At 36.4% G+C, this 20,178-nt stretch overlaps 1 long non-coding RNA gene and 1 pseudogene across 1 annotated transcript; one reads left to right on the top strand and one right to left on the bottom strand.

Annotated features, from left to right (window-relative positions):
* Positions 1-280: 280 nt before the first annotated feature.
* Positions 281-5,638, bottom strand: LOC110207670 (uncharacterized). The gene is made up of 3 exons (XR_002324268.2): positions 5,168-5,638; positions 4,413-4,566; positions 281-497 (listed from the first exon to the last, which is right to left on the bottom strand). It is a non-coding gene; the product is annotated as an uncharacterized LOC110207670 (long non-coding RNA).
* A 1,855-nt stretch (positions 5,639-7,493) lies between these two features.
* Positions 7,494-20,178, top strand: part of LOC110207548 (26S proteasome regulatory subunit 4 pseudogene) — a 51,589-nt pseudogene continuing 38,904 nt past the window's right edge.

Genomic DNA, 20,178 nt, shown 5'->3' with positions numbered 1-20,178 from the left:
GAATTTGTGGAAAACCAAATGGTATGTGGTAAATAGATGAACATCCTAGCTCCTCCCTTCCAGACTTCCCGATAACTCAGAAATAGATATTTAGAATGGTAAGGATGAACTTTTCAAACTTCTGGCCATATGGATGAGTTTTATTTTGTTTTGTCTGTAAGTATTAACAATCAATAAATGGAGATCATCCTTCCTAACACTCCCCCCAAAAGAAAAGCATTGCTTCTTTCCTTATGTGAAAGCAGTTTAAAAGGCTAAGATGGCAAGTTTTGCACAAATGGTGTAGTTCAGTTCTGTTTAATCTAACAAGATAAAAGTGCTAGAGAGAGAGTCAGTACCTCCAGTCTTTCCTACTTATGTGGCCTTAGGCAAGGTGCTTACCTTCTCTGGGGATCCACTTTCTTCATTTCTAAAATGAAAGGATTAGACAAGATGGCGTCAGGGGTACTTTCCAGCACTACCTCTTTGTTGCTGTTATTCTTCCATGGGTTCCATGGCTGGAGTAAGAAATGGTGGAAATTTCAGGTACTACAGTAGGTGAGTGGGGGAGATATTGGGAGACAGCAGGTCCTGTCTGGGTTAAATTATACCATCTAGCTGGCAGCCATATTTACTGCATTCAGAGATTTTGAATGCTAAAATACTAAAATTCACCTTTTCATGCAGTGAAAAAAATCACTTCAAACTTATGAAAACATCTAGAACTATTCTGAAGAGATGGAAAATAACTAACTATAGATAAGGCATATTTGTGTAGCTTTAAGGTAATAGAAGTAACCTTTGTTAAAGCTAAGCACATAAACAATAGACAAAATCAGCTGAATTTGGTTTTCATTTATTGAGTTTCTTCATATTTATTTAATTGGTTTAGACTTCTAATTGCAGCTCACTCTTCCGTTTTTTGGTCTTTTCATCTACTTGGCTCGTAACTTTTTTTTTTCTAAACAATTTGGCCCCTTTTTCTGGTTTGTTTTCTTTTCATGATACCTTAAAAAAAATGATCATGTTAGCACCAAAGGTGGGGAGTTAAGTCCAACATACTTTTCAGTATAAAATATAAAGTTGCAGTTATACTTAGGAGACTTAGTTAGCTGCAACTGCTTAAGCCAAATAATTTTATTCTCCTAACTAAAGCACTGTGGAAGAATCTTGCTGGCAATTAATTAATTGATTGATTAATTAATTGTGTCATGAGAATTGAAAATAATAATTCAGCTTCTCATTCATCCATGAATGTTTAAAGCCATAATTTTTATAAGTAAATTTTTGTTAAGTAACTCTCAGATATTTCAAGGACAAGCAAAAATATTAATTAGCATACTTTAAGGCAGATTATAAGGAAAAATTAAAAGGCAAATTATTGCCCAACTTGAATTCTTGAGTAAAATGAAAGTCATAGTCTGGACTTGTCCTAAATATGTATGTGCAAATGAATAATTGAAGTGGAGAAATATATATATGTATATAATACATGTATATATTAACATATATGCATACATATGTTATGAAATGTAGGCATGTGTGTATACATGTCTATAGATGCCTATGTATACACACCCACATATTAAATATAGACATGTATCTATAGATATGTATATAGACATGTATATATGTATGTATAAATGTATATATTTTTAACACTCATTAAATGTAAAGTACAGCAAAATGAACTATTCACAATTGCAGTGAAGTAGTGGGAACTTGACCAGGGTAAACAATAGAAGAAATTGAGCTAGTTAAACAAATGCAGGAGGTACAGAGCTCGAGACTTTTAAAAAGAGTTTAAGAAACGTGATGGTGTGGAAGATATTGGGGAAAAGGATTAAAGTCCAGGGAAAAGCGTATAAAAATATTATATGATGAGCATGTGGGAACACCATGGAAGTTTGCTCATGGTAACATCAAAAAAGGATGAAAAGCTTTGGGATTAGGAGAAGAAAAAAAGATTTATTTTCCTGATCAAACTAGAATAAACCTGTTTCAGTCCAAAAGGAAGAATCTCATTATATGAAAGTCAGAAGTTCTAAAAGATTAAAAGCCAACTCTCTCTCTTACATTTGTATAGTGCCTGCTACATATCAGACGCTGCACAAAATAATTTACAATTATGATCTCGTTTGATCTTCATAACAATCTTGAAAAGTAAGTGCTATGATTATACCCATTTTATAGATGAAGAAACTGAGACAAACAGGTTAAGTGACTTGCCCAAGATCCCACAGCTAGCAAATGCCTGAGGCCAGATTTGAATTCAAGCATTCCTGACTCACGTCTTGGCTCTCTATCCACTGAGCCACCTAGCTACCTCCTCTGCCTACCTTCTTTGAGCCTTATAACAATCCTGTGAGGTAGGTGCAATAGCTGTTACTATCTCCATTTTACATAGGAGGAAACTGAAGGTGAGATTACTTGTCCATAATTACCTTGTCAGTAAATGTAGGAGGCCAGATTTGAACCTGTGCCTTCCAGGCTCTAAGCCCAGGACCCTCCTCAATATTCTATGGAAGCTAAAATGGGCCTATCCTTCAAGAGATTCTGTTTTGGAGACAAAGTAGTATCAGTCAGTCAACAAGCATTTATTAAGCACCAACTATATGCCAGGCATTTTGCTAGAAGCCCTGAGTTCTATCGCTTTTTTTGAAAGTACTAGATATGGGACTATAGAACCAAGTAAGGCATCAATAAAACAAGGGGGGGGGGATACTTGCATTCCCAACTTCATAATATCCTCATTAGTATCAGATGAGATCACGGCCTTAAACACTGTTAAGTGAAGCAGTTTAAGGTGCCACTATTAGTGATGATAAAAGAAGGACAGGAGGAAAAGATCTTGGCTTCACCTGAGGGGGGAACTTAGTATGTTACTAACCTTGTGCATGGAACTATCTTCAAATATCCCTAAATATGTTGCATAATAGCTTCATGTTTTCTTTTCCTTTGAAGTTTACTATTTAAATTTGTCCTGTAGCCCATCATACACACTCCCAGGACCTGGAGAAAGGAGCAATGAGACCTTAAAGTCAGAAAAAGGTAATTGGCTAGTAGTAGTCTTCGTACACCTGAATGGCAGCAGGAAAGGTGGATCTAAACAGATTTAGCTCTCCGCTTCTGAATCTTCAAAAGCATTAATATTTCAAGTGGCCGGTAGTCCAAAGTTCCAGGACAGACATGAATTATTTTGCTTACTGACCCAGGGTTGGGTGCTATCACCCTCAATGTTTCCTACTTTCTGTACAGCAAAGCAGGAAATGGGAAGATGTAGAGAAAATCTACAGGAACAAATCACAATAGAAATATCTGTCTTTCTTCTGCTACTATAGATTTCTACAATAAAATCCTATCAAATGAAGTCATAGATGTAAACTTTTTGCACAACTTAAAAAAGTGCAGACATCAGCTATTGTTGTTGTTTGTAGAAGCTTGAACAGATTTTTTTTCATTTAACTACAAATATAGTAAGATTATTTGTGTGTGTTCTCTCTCTCCTACTGCTTTATAAGCTCCATCAGGAACCATGTTTTACGTATCCCAGAGCAGTGTATTATACATGGCAAGAGCCAAAATGTTGGTGGAATTGAATTGACTCAAGCCCCCCTGAAGAATAGATCAGAGTCAGTATTACTCAGATTATTACCATCCTGAAGATATGAAAACCCAAGTGGAAAATGGAAAAGTTATAGTGTAAACTATGAGCAGATATGACTAGGAACCAAGACTTGTGTTTCCTAATCCACCAGCCCATGGTTCTAACTGCTAGACTGCTTCATCCATAAAGGAGCAGAGTAACAGTGTCTAGAAGAAGGAGCTATAGGCCACTGGCAGTAAATTAATATGCCCCAAAGGTATATGGATATAGTATAAAGACGAGTGATAACCCAGAACATATCATTGAATAATAACCCTAAAAAATTAGAAACTAAAATTGTGCCCATCAACTAGGTAATGACTGAACAAATTGTGATATTTGAATGTAACAGAATACTATTTTATTCATTTTGGGCAGCTAAGTGGAGCAGTGGATAAAGCACTGGGCTTGGAGTCAGAAAGAGTTGAATTCAAATTCAGCCTCAGACACTTACTAGCTGTGTGACCCTGGGCAAGTCATTTAACCTATGTTTGTCTTAGTTTCCTCATCTGTAAAATGAGCTGGAGAAGGAAATGGCAAACCACTCCAGTATCTTTGCAAAGAAAACCTCAAATGAGGTCACAAAGATTTAGACATGACTAGAAAATGACTGAACAACAATAAAAAAGTGATGAAGGGGATAGTTTCGGAAAAACCTGAGGAGACTAGTTTGAATTGAAGAAGACTGAGGTGAATAGAATCAAGAAAATGACCTATACAATAACAACATTATGAAAACAAACAAGTTTGAGAAACTTTTAAAATTCTGATAAATACAACGACTCACCACAATTCCAGAGGCTCCATGATGAAACATGCTTCCTGCCTCTTGATGTTGAGATGATGAACTCAAGCTTCAGATTGAGACTTTTTTTACATGGTCAATGATCTTCTTTTGCCTCCTTATGCGTATTTATTTCAAGGGTTTGTTTTACTTTTTTCTTTTCCCAGTGGGGAGAGGATATAGGGAAGTACATTAAAAATAAAATGTAAAAGAATAGTAGCGCACACTCAAAAAAGTGCTTTCCTCACAAAAATCCTATGAGTCAGAGTGTGCAATTATAATTATCCCCTTTTTACAGATGAAGAAAATGAGTCTTACACCTGGTAAATAATTCCTCTAGGATTATCATGCATAAGTCTGAATTTGAACCTTGGTTTCCTGACTGCCACTCCAGTATTTTTCATGAAAACAAATTAATTCACACAATTTTTTTTTGTTTTATTTTCATTTTTACACTTCAGGCCACTATTCACTAGCAGTTTGTCAGAATTATATTTCAATAAAATTATTGATTTAGAAGTTTATGTAAACTGGAGGGCTTGATGCTGATTCCTGGGCAAGAAGACACCAGAGCACAATAACATCTAAAAGCCCCACACTATTACTAGCATAAAGGTTTCACTTCTTTGTTTTAGAGGCAGCTAGTTCTAAGTGCCTTCCTCTTTGGTTAAATTACCACCCCACCAGTCACACACTCCACAGCAGTGTACCCAAATTATCCTTCCAACTTTGAGCCCAACAAAACAAATGTACTTTACCTTTTATAGATAGGGTTATGAAGAGGTATTATAGCTTCTTTAAAAAAAAAAAAGCATATTAGAACAATTAACTAAACACCAATAGATCGGGGACTTGGAACTCTTCAAGATCTAAAGGATAAAGAAAACCAGATCTCCGCAGAGATTTTGTTACTATGTATAGTAGTAATACCGCTGCTTAAAAATAAGGAAAGTATTTACAGTAAAGACAAGGAAGGGAAAAGATCTAAAGAATTTGGCAGGCATTGATAACAATCATTTTGAAAAAGCCCTGGAACATTTAAAGAGAATTATAAAGGATTTTGTCAGAATCAAAGGGAGAGAAAACTCCATAGTTGGAGATGTATTTGGGGGATCTACAAACCGATTACATCAGATTGAACAGAACAGCCTTGGTTGGGCAATCTGAGGGAAAGAAAAGCATTGGTCCATTTAAGGCCATTTTTCCTCTCATCCTTCTGTGTGCTTTCATCAGCTTGGTGGCAAAGGAAATTATTTGGTGCCACAAAGCATGAACTGCTTAGAGATCCTCTCAGATGTGCAGTGTCCAAATGGAAACAGGGACAAGTGCCAAGGAATCCTAAAAGTTTCAGTGCTTTGCTGAATGAACTGAAGTCATCGGGGTTGGGGAACAGGAAAGAAGTAAAGGGACATGTATGCCTCCAGTGAAACTTGATGACTTTTTCACGATCTATTACAGAACGGCTGATTAGCTACATGCCATGACAATAGACTGGGCTGGAACCTTTCTGCTCCTGTCTTATAATAGTCAAAAAAAGAAATATGGAGGAAACTGAGGTTATGTGTTTTATTTGACAAAGCAAGAGTTTGGAGGGGCAGGATTTTTTATTTTCAGCAATAGCTCGACCAAGGATTTATTTCCTATTCTTTACTAACATTATATTTTCAAAATTTAAAAGAAGTTTTTTGTGCTGTGGTTTGACCTGGTGCAATTTAAGAGACAGGGTTGCAATCATGAGGCTAATGAGAGGAAAAATGCCCCATTGACTTCACTCAGTTCACAACATGGCAATCTGTCCATGAAGCAAATCTTTGTTCAACTCCTGCCCCAAGTTTGATTCATAGTAATTCTACTGTTGAGGTGATTTTAGAAATAACTTAATGGATGTATTGAAACCTGGGGAAACTGTACTAAACTGTTTGGCTCAGGACCCAGGGTGAAAGAGGTACTCAAGGAGGTGGGTTTTGAAATGCTGAAGGGTCTGCCATTCTAGGATAGTGCTGGAGCAAGTTAGAACCCATTTATTCAACCCGATTTCTACAATCTTCACAAACACAGAGCACACTGCTTCTGCAGCACAGAAGGTACATATAAATATATTATGTTACAATAAATAAGTAATATAATTAAGAGTAATCTTTTCCATATCCCAAATTCAGCACTAAAATTAAACAAGCCCTCACACATTCCAGAGACAATAACTGAGGAAGGGAGAGGGAGAAACAGATGAAAACAATATAAAAGACATGCAAAACTGCTATTAGCTTGGGAGAGATAAAAGAATTTCAAAATTATAGCTTTTGGTAATGTTTAAGTTGAGAGTGTAGTAATCTGGGTGCAAATTGTACTTGAGGGTTTTTCTTTGTAAAAGAAAATAGATTGGAGAGAGGGGAAATTGGAGTTATTAAGTCTGCCACCAGGAAAACAAAACTTCAGAGGCCAAGTCCAGCATTTAAAGATATATTCGTATGTACAATCACGTAGCCACACGTTGGCCATCATACCTAGCATTGTGCCCTACATGTCGTAGGTGTTCAACCTATGTTTGCAGATGTCAATGATACAAGGGAAATTGAGAATAGCATAACTGCCTTTTACAGTGAAGGATATTCATAAGAAACACCTCTCTTTCTGTGTATTTTCAAGACATATTTCCCTGTCAAAAGCAGGATAGTCTATTGGCCTTGAGGCCAGTGAGATTTGAGTTATTCTATTTCAGACACATACTGACTGTGTGATTCAAGATAAGTAACTTGACTTCTCAGTACCTTAGACTCAATGTGAAATACCATAGCTTGCCAAATACATCACAACTGGGAAATATTTAATAAAATAGATAAAAATAAAATGGAATATAGATGATGTTAATGTGTGGTTTTCTAAGTCAGTATGTGGCCACTGGGATCCTACTATCTGGTTTACTGCTTCCACTTCAGTCTGACAGCTACTGCCATAGACAAAACTCTAGAGAAGATTGTGACCTACATTGGTACAGGAAGTTTCCAGACCCTAGAGTTCCTTATGGCAAGCAAATAAAAGACCCCAATTCCTATACCCTACTTAATTCTCAGAAACTTCATCGTCATGGAGAAGAAGAATGCAGGAGGTGTGAAGGTACATTCAAAGATTTTATTCCTTTTCCCAAATGTAGCTTATGGAGTCACTTCCTCACTCTCTCCCCCTTCAGCCAAAGACTGCTGGTAGTTCTCCAGCCCACTCAGAATACATGAGACTTTTAGAAAGGAGGATGCATTCCAATGGCATAAGGAAGTACAAAAAATGATTTCAGCAGCTTCTACCAGCCTTGGAATGCTAGAGGAGGGGGACTGTTTAAGCAGGACAAAAAGCTAAATAGTATGTGCTCTTTTTAAATCAATAAGCCAAAAAGTCTTTGCTAAGGAACTACTGGATTATACTATGCTTTGGAGACACAGACAAAAATGAAATTTCTCCTACCCTCACGGAGGTTGAATTCTCTAGGGGGTTATATGGTGACTATAGATATTATATGCTTCATACAAATGCACACAAAATGAAGTTGTTGTTGTTGTTGTTGTTGTTGTTGTTGTTGTTGTTGTTGTTTGTTGTTTGTTGTTTTTACAATTGTAGCAGTCATGCTTGACGTTTTGTGACTCCATTTGGGCTTTTCTTAGCAAAGATACTGATTTGCCATTTCCTTCTCCAGCTCTTTTTACAGATGAGGCAACTGAGGCAAACAAATATTCAGTAACTTGCCCAGTGTCACACAGCTTAAGGGTCTGAGGATGGATTTGAAATCAGGTTTTCCTGACTCTAGGCTCAGTGCTCTACCCACTGTGCTACCTAGCTAATGAAGACTCACAGACAATAAATGGCTTGCCCAAAGTAATATGGGAAGTAAGTGGTAGAACCAGAATTTGAACCCAGACCTTCTGACTCAAATTCTGATGCTCTTTCTACTTTATCATGAGATGTAACAATCGCATTTCCAATTGGGCCCAGAGTCCATCACCAAGAGTCTATAATTAAGAGAGGATCACAGATTCTTCTATAGCCATTGACACTCTTGGTCCAGTGCTGAGAAGAAGCTAGCCTTCATTCAGCTAACTTTCCCCCATGACAGCCCAACTTTGTGAAGATAAGCTTCAGTACCATACGATCTGTTAATTGCATTATAACCTTGTATGAACATGAACTCTTACTTATTTTAAAGGTATATGAATGCATAAAGTAATTAGGAGAAAAGAGTTATGCACCAGAATGGTGTATACTTTCATCTACTTTGCCCAGGAAAGTTTGGTAAATCTGAATTTCAAGGTAGTATTATCAAGTTTGCTGGGTGAACATAGGGAATGGGGTTTGAATCCTCAAACCTTACCTTCACAGGAAGTCCTCCACCCCTGGCATCTTTTAGAGTTGGCCAACAGAGGACCAAATGCATACCCACACATACACAAGTCTTTGTAAAGGACAGAGGTATTTAATGAGAAACAGTACAAGCAAGTTCATGTACTTTGGGAAAATTTTCTCACTTAATATAAATATTAAAATGTTATTTTAACAATTTACAACTTTAATTTTTCAACACTAACCCTCAAAGTCCATGAGGTTGTGATAGACCATCATCTTACCCAAATCTATTATCAGAGGCCAAGTCTAGGAATGCTGAGTCATGCCAGTGGCCAAGAAAGAATTCAGGAGAGTGTACAAGAAGGCTTCCAGGCTTCTTTTTCTCTAGTGGCCACCATAAGTAAAAGAATAGGCACAAAGAACAGAGCCTGTAGGACAAAAAGTGTCCCAGGGACCACTGGGCTCTCTGTCCCTGAGGCTGCTCTAGAATTTTCCCACTAGAGGAAAGTCCACCAAATTTACCATATTTTTACTAACATCTCTATAATAGATTCATGTGTTCTTCTACTCTTCTTTGCCTTTGGAGGTAAAATCTACTCTAAGCTGTATCATAGAGCTAATGGATCACCATTTTCCCTTTTGGACCAACTATATTTGCAAAAGTTAATCAGGAAGTTCTTGCTCTCTCTGGAAATAATCTCTTCAATCTAACTGCCATGTTTGTTGTGTGCCCTTTTCTTTGCTATGCTTTTCTACTAGAAGCAGAATTTATAGTAACCTTAGTGATCAATAGAGGTCCAAGAAAGGTTACATAATACCATGTTGCCATATACTGAAATAAATAAGCACGCAAACAGAGCAACAGAGTTGTACTGTATGTAACAAGTTGGATGTACAGCAGACTTGGAGTCCTAGCCCAACATAGACTGCTAGTCATTTATAGTTCCTGTCCATACTAGCCATATTTTCAGCCTTGATTTTTTTTTCTATCAGCCCTAGTGATTTTAAAATGGGAACTCTATTTGGATCTTCCCCAAATCTATGGATCTGCTCTATAGCAAAAGAGTTCAATGTCCCTTGATTTTCTGGTCCCAAGGTGCAGGCTTTAGTTACAACCGTAGCTCTCAAACTTTTTGGTCTTAAGATCCCTTTACGTCATTGAAAATTGTTGAGGACCCACCCGCAAAGAACTTTTGTTTATGTGGGTTATATCTATTGATATTTACCATGTTATATTTTGGAAAGTCTCAGTATTATTACGAGTATACTTGTCATCTCTCAGACAGTCTGAAAGGACTCCAGGACTCCCAAGGGTTCCTCGAGCACACTTTGAGAACCACTGAGTGAAAAGGTAACAAGGAATCACTCTCCCTTGATGGGGTGGGGATCAGGAAAAGTCTCTGCATTAGGGTTTCTAAGAGATAAGTCAAAGACTCTGACGCATCAACCTGTTTTTATCTGCATTGGCCACAATATATAAAGTCAATGGAAGGTATTGGAACAATAATGTAGGAAAAGAGGAAAATGTGACTGATTACTATGGAGAAAAAAGTGGAGAGTCTGGTTTGACACGTTCAAATACTTAGAGATGACAACTCAATTCCAATTTACTTTGCCCATGTAGAACCAAGTTCTATGGAAGTTTTTCACTGGAACAGAAGACAAAAACCATTCTTTTAGTAATGGTGAACCTATGTTCATTAACATTTATACAGACACTACTTTTAAAAAATTATAATCTAGATATCCTCTTTCAGCCTTTTAGATAAGCTTAAGTGATTGCTTTCCTCTCCCAAGCATATTTCTTAAGAAAATTAGATAATTAATTACAGAAATATTACAAATTAGCTTATTTTCTAATTTTACTTTTATTTTCTTGCATTGTAATGGTTTTTAAAAATATGAAAGATGTGCATTTTAATTTATAACTACATAGTCATATAGCCAAGCAATCATAACATGCTACATTAAAATAAGTACTTTAAAATTCACTTGTATTTACAAAGCAATCAAAAAAGAATAGGGAATGTGCATACAAAGTTAAAACTCAATCTTTAATTTGCTGCCAATGCACTGAAAATCATATGACAGAAATATGATGATTTCCAGGTCCCTCACTCTCATGGTCCTTCCCTGGAATCACTTGAGTCTGTCAATATCATTAAAATACGTCATGAAAAATGAAACATTATTCTAGGTGTGCTCTTATCACATAGTATATCTATCTAAACACTCTACTTCTATTCATGCAGTCTATGTTTGTGACCTCTTTCATAGCATTAAATTTTTGAATACTTGTTGAATTTGTGGTGAACTAAAAGCCCTGAGTTTTTTTCCCACAAAATGGGAAATCAAACCTATGAAATCAAACCAGATTTACTCAATGTATACATGTGTGTGCATTTGTTTTTAATTCAAAATTCAGGGTTCTACCTTTATCCCCATTGTATTTTATCTTGTTGGATTCAACTCATTATTGTAGCATATCATACATTTGGAATTTTGATTCTGTCAAGCTAATACATCATATTAGCTATTCCTCCCAGCTCTGTGTCATCTACAAATTTAATAAGCCCACCTACTATGTCTTCATCCAAGTCATCAATAAAAAAAAAATGAACAGGTCGAATACAACATATGCCATTAAGTGACCTCCCCTAGGTTGACATCAATCTATTACAATTGTTCAACCAACTACAAATTCACATAACTATATTATCATCCAGATCTCATTCTTATATCTTATACACATGACTATCCAGAAACATTCTCTCAAATACAGGATGAAGTCAAAGAAGATATACTATATCAACATAGGACATTCTCTCATTCAGAAGTAGTAACTCTCACACAAGGAAGAAATTAGAATTTCAATTAACAAGCAAGATACATATATTTGAAAAAATGCACAAGAGTGCAACCAAGCAAAATTTTTAATATAGTTATAAGTGCAGTACCCTAAAATGGAAAGACCATTGGACTTAGATTTGAAAAGCTTGGGTATGGTGTGGCTTTTATGCTGGGCTTTTTGTAGATTCCTGAATCTATGTCCAGTCTTTCCTTAGACCCCGATATAGAAATTATCTTGTGCTATTCTCAGAACAATGATAAAAAAAGATGGGAAATCCTAAACCCTCTAGACTCTTCAAAGTTCACAAGTATTCCTTCTACCAAGGGGTGAGTAGGCTTAGGGTAAGCAAGATGTACTCTTTTCCTCACCCTACCCTAAACAAAGCAAGACAAAGCAACAAGCACTATTAAGCAATTAGTATGTGCCATTTACTATTCTAAGTGCTGGAGATACAAATAACGTGCAAAAAAAAACCATAGTACTTGCATTCAAGAAGTTTACATTCTTATGAGGAAGACAATGCAAAAAACAAGAGCTGAGTAGTGGCTACCTGAGTGGAAGGTAACTTAAGGGGGTACAGTGTGAAGTCCAGAGAGGCAGAAATACAAAAGGGAAAGGAATGAAGTGTGACAGACCAGAAGTCATAGTGGTGAAGTCTAGAAAATCAGAAAAATCACCAGAAGGGGAATGAAGCACAATTGTCCTGAGCCCATTCTTAGAACTGAGGCCCTGGAAGACACTTACCCAGAGGAGAATGGGATCAGCATGAAGAGGGTTATTCCAGGGTGAAAAAAAGAGCTGGGTGGTGGTGGAAAAGTCCAGAGTCAGAAGTATAGTTGTGAGAGAATGAAAGGACAATCTTGGAATTGGGAGAGGGAGACAGGGATTCCTAGCCAGTGTAAAGGCATAGAAGTAGAAGATGCAGCATGTGCAAGGAATGGCAAGTAGGCCAGGATGGCATGGAGGGGAGTTATGTGTTGAGAGACTCAAAAGACAGAAAGAGGCCATGTTGGGAAGAGCTTAAATGCCAATCAGAGGAGTTGATATTTGATACTAGAGCTAATGGTGGTTTTTCTCTTTGGTCTTTGTGCAAGACATCCTTCAAAATAGTGGTGAACCCTTTTGGTGAACATATGTCTCCATCTTTGATTCTTTGCTTGATGTTATTTTCATTGGATCATTGGACAAAATTATTTCTCTGATTTGATATGTCATAAATATTGTATAATCCCAACAAACACAGGAGAAATCATGATGGAGGAAAACTTTTTAAATTTCTATTCATTGGGAAAGCTAGGGGGTATAGTGGCTAGAGCACTGGCCCGGGCGTCAGGACGACTTGAGTTCAAATTCAGCCTCAGACATTTGACACTTCCCAGCTGTGTGATGCTGGGCAAGTCAGTTAACCCCATTGTTTAGCCAAAAAAAAAATTATTTATTTTAAATTTATGGAATAAATCAAGCATTTCCATATTGTAGTATAATAAAAAAAAATGATTGCACATGAAACTGTAAATCTATTACATACAACTTGCTATTCCCTTTAAATACATAATAAAGCTATTGTGTAAATTTCTTTTTTTTCCTTTTTTTCTCCCCCCCCCCAGAGGTGGCTACCATTAGACAAAAGGATATATGTGTATGTGTGTTGGTGTGTGCATATATATGTAAAATTATTCTATACATACTTATCCAATTTATTCTCTGGTAGGTAGAGAAATAGAGATAATATGTGTGTACTCTGATATACGCACACATGTTTATGCACATGTTTGCATGTACATGTATACATGCATGGATATGTTTATATGTTTGTTTATATGTGTAAGTCAATAAATGGAGATGCAAAAGAGTTTCATATTCTCTATATCTGTTCATTAATTGTATTCAATATCATAACTGAACAAACACTTTATTAAGTGCCTACTTTATGCCAGACACTGTGATAGGTAGTAAAGAAATGAAGATAAGAACAAAGTAGTTCCTGTTTTGAAGGAACTTACAATCTATTTTTTGGGAGAGGGGAGGAAGCGGTATGTACACAGGTTAATAAATATAAGATATACACTGCAGCTAAGTGGCACAGTGGCACTGGGCATCTTGAAGTTTGGCTTCAGACACTTACTAGGTATGCAACCCTGGGCAACTCTTAATCACTATTTGCCCCAGTTTCCTACATCAGTAAAATGGGGAAAGTAAAAGCACCTACCTTCTAGGGTTATTATGAGGATCAAGTGAAATAATATTTGTAAAACACTCAGTAATTTGTAAAATATTGTAAAATAATGCCTGGCACATATTAGATCTGTATAAATGTTAGTTCCTACTACTACCACTACTACTACTACTACTACTACTACTACTACTACTACTCTACTCCTTTGGAGTTGTCTTCTCTTTGTGATATCTTGAAAATCAATCCCTGTATGCCTATACAATTGTGCCATTGTCAACATGATTTTCTTTTCTGTGTCAACTATATTTGCTCTTCCCAATTTCACATTCTTAAGTGCTATGGTTACTTCCTCATGTATCAGTCTTGAGTACTTTGATAATGGCATTCAAATTAGGTGATTCCACCACTGTTGAAGGTGAGACTCAATTGCTATTGGAATGTTGGAAAATGTTCCATTTTACATGTGTCTAGTGATCTCCTTCCAGGTTCATTTACAAAACCTTTCTTGCTGATCTGGCTTAATTGAATCTCAGGCCAACTATACTGCAGTCTTATTTTCCCCTCAACTATAGTTATAGTTGTTGCTGTTCTTATTTTGTTTTATGAAGGGTTCTTTTTTTTTTTACTGTGAATAAAATGAATGAGTAAGCACTTGCAATGTGCCAAAAACTGTGCTAGGCACTAGAATTTAAATGCAAAAGTGAAGATGATGTGTCTTTAAGGAATTTGCATCCTACTGGGGGAAACATTCCATCCAGAAACAATGGTGGAGTTAATTTGATCATGCTTCATGGCTCTACAATTGGAAGAGGAGAAGGGGAACGTGGTAGGTAGCAGGTCTATGCAGGAACTGGCTCAAGAATAGAGTGTCTACTGAAGCATGATGTCTGGAGCTTTCCTGAAGTAATGGCCCTAGAGAGGCAGTCATCAATCAGGACAGTGGAGTAACAGGGCAGAAGCTCCTTGAGGAAAGGTCTCTGGTGTGGGCAGCAAGGCAAATGTTGAGACTATGAAGGAGATGGCCAACTATTAATTGCTGTTTGTCCTTCATTCTCAAAGAGGACCATGACATCAAGAAGGTGAAGCCATGACATACAAGTCAATTGGACTTAAGTGAGGGAGGGCTGTGCAAAGGCATCAGGCTCACACTCTCCTCTGGAGCCATCTGGATCCAGTGGCTAGATATGGATCAAGACAACTGGAGATGGCCAGGGATTCAATAGGATACCTTGGCCTTTTTAAGCTAAGGTCTTTCCCAGTTCTTAGTCTGACTGAGGCAACACCTATTTGGTGATTAAGGCTAGGTAAAAAATAAGGCAAAGAATGGCCTCTTTTACCTAGTCCAAAAGACACAAAACAAAAACAAAATCAATCTGGGAGGGGAAGATCTTCAGAGTTACTAGCCAAAGCAGAAACAATTGCTATTTACACTCACTCTGAGTCATCATAGCCCAAAAATGCCCAAGTGAGGCTTGAGCTGGGACCTGTTTTCCTCCAGTCATGGCTAACTAGTAGGCTTATGTCAAAGGCCACCTCTCCTATGAAGTTTTCTTTGAAGATAATAACCCATAATGATTTCTACTTTTCAAATAATAATAACAACTTACCTTTATAAGACGATTTTAACTTTAGGATAGCACTTTCCTCATAGCAACCCAGTAAATCAGTAGTACAATTACAATTAGCCCCACTTTACAGATGAGGAAATTAAGGTTTAGAAAGATCAAAAGACTTGCCTTTCATAACACAATATGAGCCAGGAATTAGAGCAAGCATTCGAAAAAAAAAAATGACCCAATCCTTGAGGGCTCTCTCAAGAGCCCCAAGAGAATATAACAGTCATGGTCCAGACACCCAGCTCATTCATGAGAGTGAGAGTTGAAAAAGCAACTTCAAAATATGTGCAATGAAAATCTACTACATAGAAAAAGAAAATAGATGAATGATGCACATTATCCATATTGCCATCTTTCTTCTAGCAGGAGAGGCACTCTTTTTCCCATTGCTCAGGATCAAATAGTTAATAGTTGATGGGTTGGCAACAACAACTCTGTAGGTCAGTGCTCTCTCAGTTTCACTTTCAAGAGAGGGAAGTTTATTGAATGACTGCAAAAAACCTAACTAGTTCCCTTTCAGGTATACAAGAAAATGAAAAGCTCTATTCCAACTTGCATATATAAAATTTTCCTTTGTTTTTCCTTTTGGAAATAATAGAGAATTATCCTATTCCTCCAAGCAATAAACAATAGGAAATGATTCATTTTAAGAATGGAAATATTTTAGGAAATTGCTTTAAGCATTCTATTGAAAGCAAATGCCAAAACAACTCATCTCTTCTACTTATGGTCTAGAATGTTAACTGACTCAATGCCTTTACTAACTCAAAGAGGAGTGAGGCCTCCCTGGCCTATTGCTGCCTATTCCTGACCCAGTCATGATGGACAAGTTAAAAAAATGGAGTGGTAACCAGAAGTCAGGGGAATGCAATTCTAGGGAAAAGGAGAATTAAGGGCAAAAAGTTAGAAAGAATGAGGAATATTTTACCCCTGAAAAAAGGAAGGTGAAGACATTTACAAAATGGAACAGCATCCAAGAAAGATGGATTTGTCTGTAAGATCTAAAGACAGATAAGGATTTGTACTTGAGATATGTTTATCCTCTTGGTCTGAATGGGAAGCTATAAGCATTCCTTTTTTCACACCATATGGGAATTTTTAAATTTGGGGGGTCATGTTCCATTGTTCTCATCATTTTCAGAATCATAATTGGAAGTTAAAGCTACTAAAAGAAGTACAAGTAATGACTTATGCAGGAATACAAAGGTTTAAAATAGGCAATTCCGCTTCACAGTAAGGCTTGAATTTAATTTATATATGTTTTATAAACATTTATGTATAATATGAGTGTGTGTATACATATCTACAAACATGTTGAATGATTTTTGCTTATTATTGAAGTAATCATTTTGGTAGATCAATTAAAAGAACAGGTCTCTTACAAATATTTCAAAAATGCTGATGATTTTGTACTTGTAAGAAGTAGGATTTTATTAGGTTGTTGAACTCTAGATTTTTGTGGTTCGTCCTTCATTTTTGAAGAAGACCAATAACGTGACAAATGGTGTCTTAACTTGCTTATGAATTGGATTTAGGTGAGGCAGAATTGCACAAATTGTCAGCCTCAATCTCTCTCTGAAGTTTAAAGTCCAATGGCAAGACAAAAGTCAGGACAACTGGCAACGGCCGAGGATGCGGTGGATGACTTTGGCATCTTCCGTGTCTGACCAAGCTCTAAGCGCCCCACAGTGCCTGCTTCAGTCACCTTCATGGCCACCAGAACAAATAGTTCTCATCTGCCCATTCCACTGGGAAAAGTCTAGACATTCTTGGAGTTGCGTCCTCCTAATTTACCCACAGGTTTGAGGCCTGTTGGTTACCCTCAACCTTGTTTAGCTCATTTACTGAGATGGTTTTACTGGGGTGTGACTGCTGTACATGCTATGGTTTCTTGGTATCTACACAGAACATAGCAGAAAATGGACTTACTTGGTTTAGCCCAAGGTCAGTTTGCAACGGTTACTGCCTGATCTATCCTTCTTCATTTGCTATATTTTTCTAATCTATTGCACATGCAACTAGAGCCTCAGCAATGAGAGCACTGCAAAAATCAAAATAAATAATAAATTTAAGCTACATGATATTCTATAAATGATGTAGCTCACAAAACAATGCTTTGAAAAGTGATAGTGAAATCATTAGATCCCTGTAGTCACAAAACAACTGATTTTAAGTTTTTGGTTCAATTCAATATTAAGCACCTATGATTAACACATATGGAAGAAACTTGGCATAGTAGGTAGAGTTCTGTACCTGAAGTCAGGAGACAATGGGTTCAAATCCAAGAAATTACATTTATTAGGTAAGTGACCTTAAGCATCACTTAACTTTTATATGCCTCCAGACAATTCCCTAGGATTTACTTACTAAGTTGAAGATGGTATGAGGATGGGAGAACTTTCTGATATTCACCGAATCACAGATTCTTCCACTATTCACATATGGACAAATAATAATAACATATTTATACTATGCTTCAGAATTTAAAAAAATATTTTATGCAACAGTACTATCAGGTAGTCAGTGCATCATTATACTCATTTTACAAATACAGAAGCTATAAGATGAGAGATTAAATGATTTCCCCTAATCAGTTCACTAATAAGTAGAACAATTGTGGCTTGAACCCAATTTTTCATTATCTTAATCCAAAGCTCTTTCCATTACAACATTCCATCTTAAATTTGCATCTCCAATACATTACAATATTCCATCCTAAAATAACAAGTAAAAAAAAAGCAAGTAAAAAAATCAATGGCACTTTTTGAAACATTCACTAATGTTACTTTTATTTGATTTGACTTAATTAGTTACTTTTAATTGATCCCCAAAAATAATTTAAATAAGAAGCAAAAAAGGTATCAAATAATTCAAAATATTGCCCATTTTACACTTTGTAAGTCATGCTCATATCCCATCTAAAATAATAGTTATAGATAATAGGCAAAATAGACACTTCAAAAGTATGGTTTATTTTCTAAATAAACAGTCAGTCAATAAATGTTTATAAAGCACCTGCTCTGTACCAGGCACTATGCTAAGTACTAAAGATACAAAGAGAAGCAAAAGATAGTTTACATTTATAAACAGCTCTGCACAGTGGTCCAGTATGAGAGAGACAGTGTAAAGTATTATATATTCATACACACACACAAACACACACACACATATATATACTTATGTGTATCATGTGTATATAGGATTTCACTCTGTCTCTACATGTGTGTGTATGTATTTGTATATGTGTGTATGCTTATGTGTGTGTTTGTGTATGCATATATGCATATATATTTCATTTTCCCTCAACTTTTACTTTCTATTGCTATGATGTTGGGGTTGTAATAAATTCCTTGACTGAAGTTAAACAAATTGACTAAAAAGACCCTCTGTTGTACTACCCATCACGTGGTCATGTAGACAGGCATATGTTACATATGCGACAACTATTTGACAGGTGGACATTTTTGTCTTCAAATTATTATATTCACATTGTATAGACAGTCTATTTTTTCCAGATTCCATTATCCTAAGGGCACTCTTAAGAATGAACATGGATCTCCTTAACATGGCTGCTTTCTTTACTAGCACAAATTATGATCCCTCCATACCTTTCTACCTTAGGAAATTTTATCCACATTCTGTAAATTTCCCCCAAAGGATCTACCCAACACACTAGCAATCATCTTTTATTTCCTTTTCTTTTATTTTTTAAAAACTATCTACAGGATACCAATGTAACACTTTGGTTGTCTGGTGTTTCTCTTTCTTGCTATGGGATCAACTTCTCTCCTATGGTGAGCACACATATTCTTCTGTTGCTTTCTACTGTATTTGGCTAATAGATCTTTCATCTCTACATTTGACAACTTGGAGTGCCAACTTCCAGATCAGCAAAAATCTAGAAAGATTTGTGAAGAATTTTGTACTTCATACAATTTTAAATATGGTTTCTGAAAGAATACAGAAGTTAGCTTAGTGGCCTTATTCTAGGCAACATAAGAATAAGCTCCTTGAGGGCTCATTCAGGGAAAGAAGGGAAAAAAAAGAATAGGTAGAAAAATTAGAAGTATTATAGGACAAAGCAGATTGTTAGATGGAAATTAGAGTGAATATGGTTACAGGGGTTCAAAATGAGGACAACAAGAGATGAACATGACTGATTGCATGAATAGGTCATCTTACATTCATTGAAGGGAAATGAGATTGAAATAAGTTTATTGTGTCCGTCTTCCTTAGCAGTCTGAAAATTAGGGGGCTTTAAAGTACTGATGCAAAGAGAATAGTCTTACTCATAAAAACTCAGTACTTTACCACCAAAAAAGTTCCAGACTGACAACTTTAAATAACTAACCCTAACTAGCCTAACTTGAGCTAATTCATTGACTTATCTGTACTTCATGTTTTTTTTTTTTTCCTTCCTTGGTCTGAGGCAGCTGAAGTGACATAATGGGTGAAGAAATGGACTGAGAATCAGAAAGACCTGAATTCAAATCCTTACTTCCACACTTATTACCTATGTGACCTTGGGCAAGTCCTTTCACTTCTTCCAGTCTCACTTTCCTACTCTGAAAATGGGGATAATAATAGCATCTTACCCAGAAAGTTGTTGGGAGAATCAAATGAGATACTATATCTAAAGCACTTTGCAAACCTTAAAGTGCTATATAAATGTTAGCTACTATAATATGGCCAAGATCAAAAACCCAAACTCTACCAAAAGGGCATGTTGAACCTAGTCAAGACTTTAAATATTAAATTATTGGGAGCATATTTTTGTATAGGCTGACTTTTGAAAAG

This window comes from Phascolarctos cinereus, unplaced genomic scaffold, assembly GCF_003287225.1.
Source record: "Phascolarctos cinereus isolate Bilbo 61053 unplaced genomic scaffold, phaCin_HiC Scaffold_2;HRSCAF=192, whole genome shotgun sequence".
Taxonomy (NCBI): domain Eukaryota; kingdom Metazoa; phylum Chordata; class Mammalia; order Diprotodontia; family Phascolarctidae; genus Phascolarctos; species Phascolarctos cinereus.
This window is presented reverse-complemented; position numbering and strand designations above follow the sequence as displayed.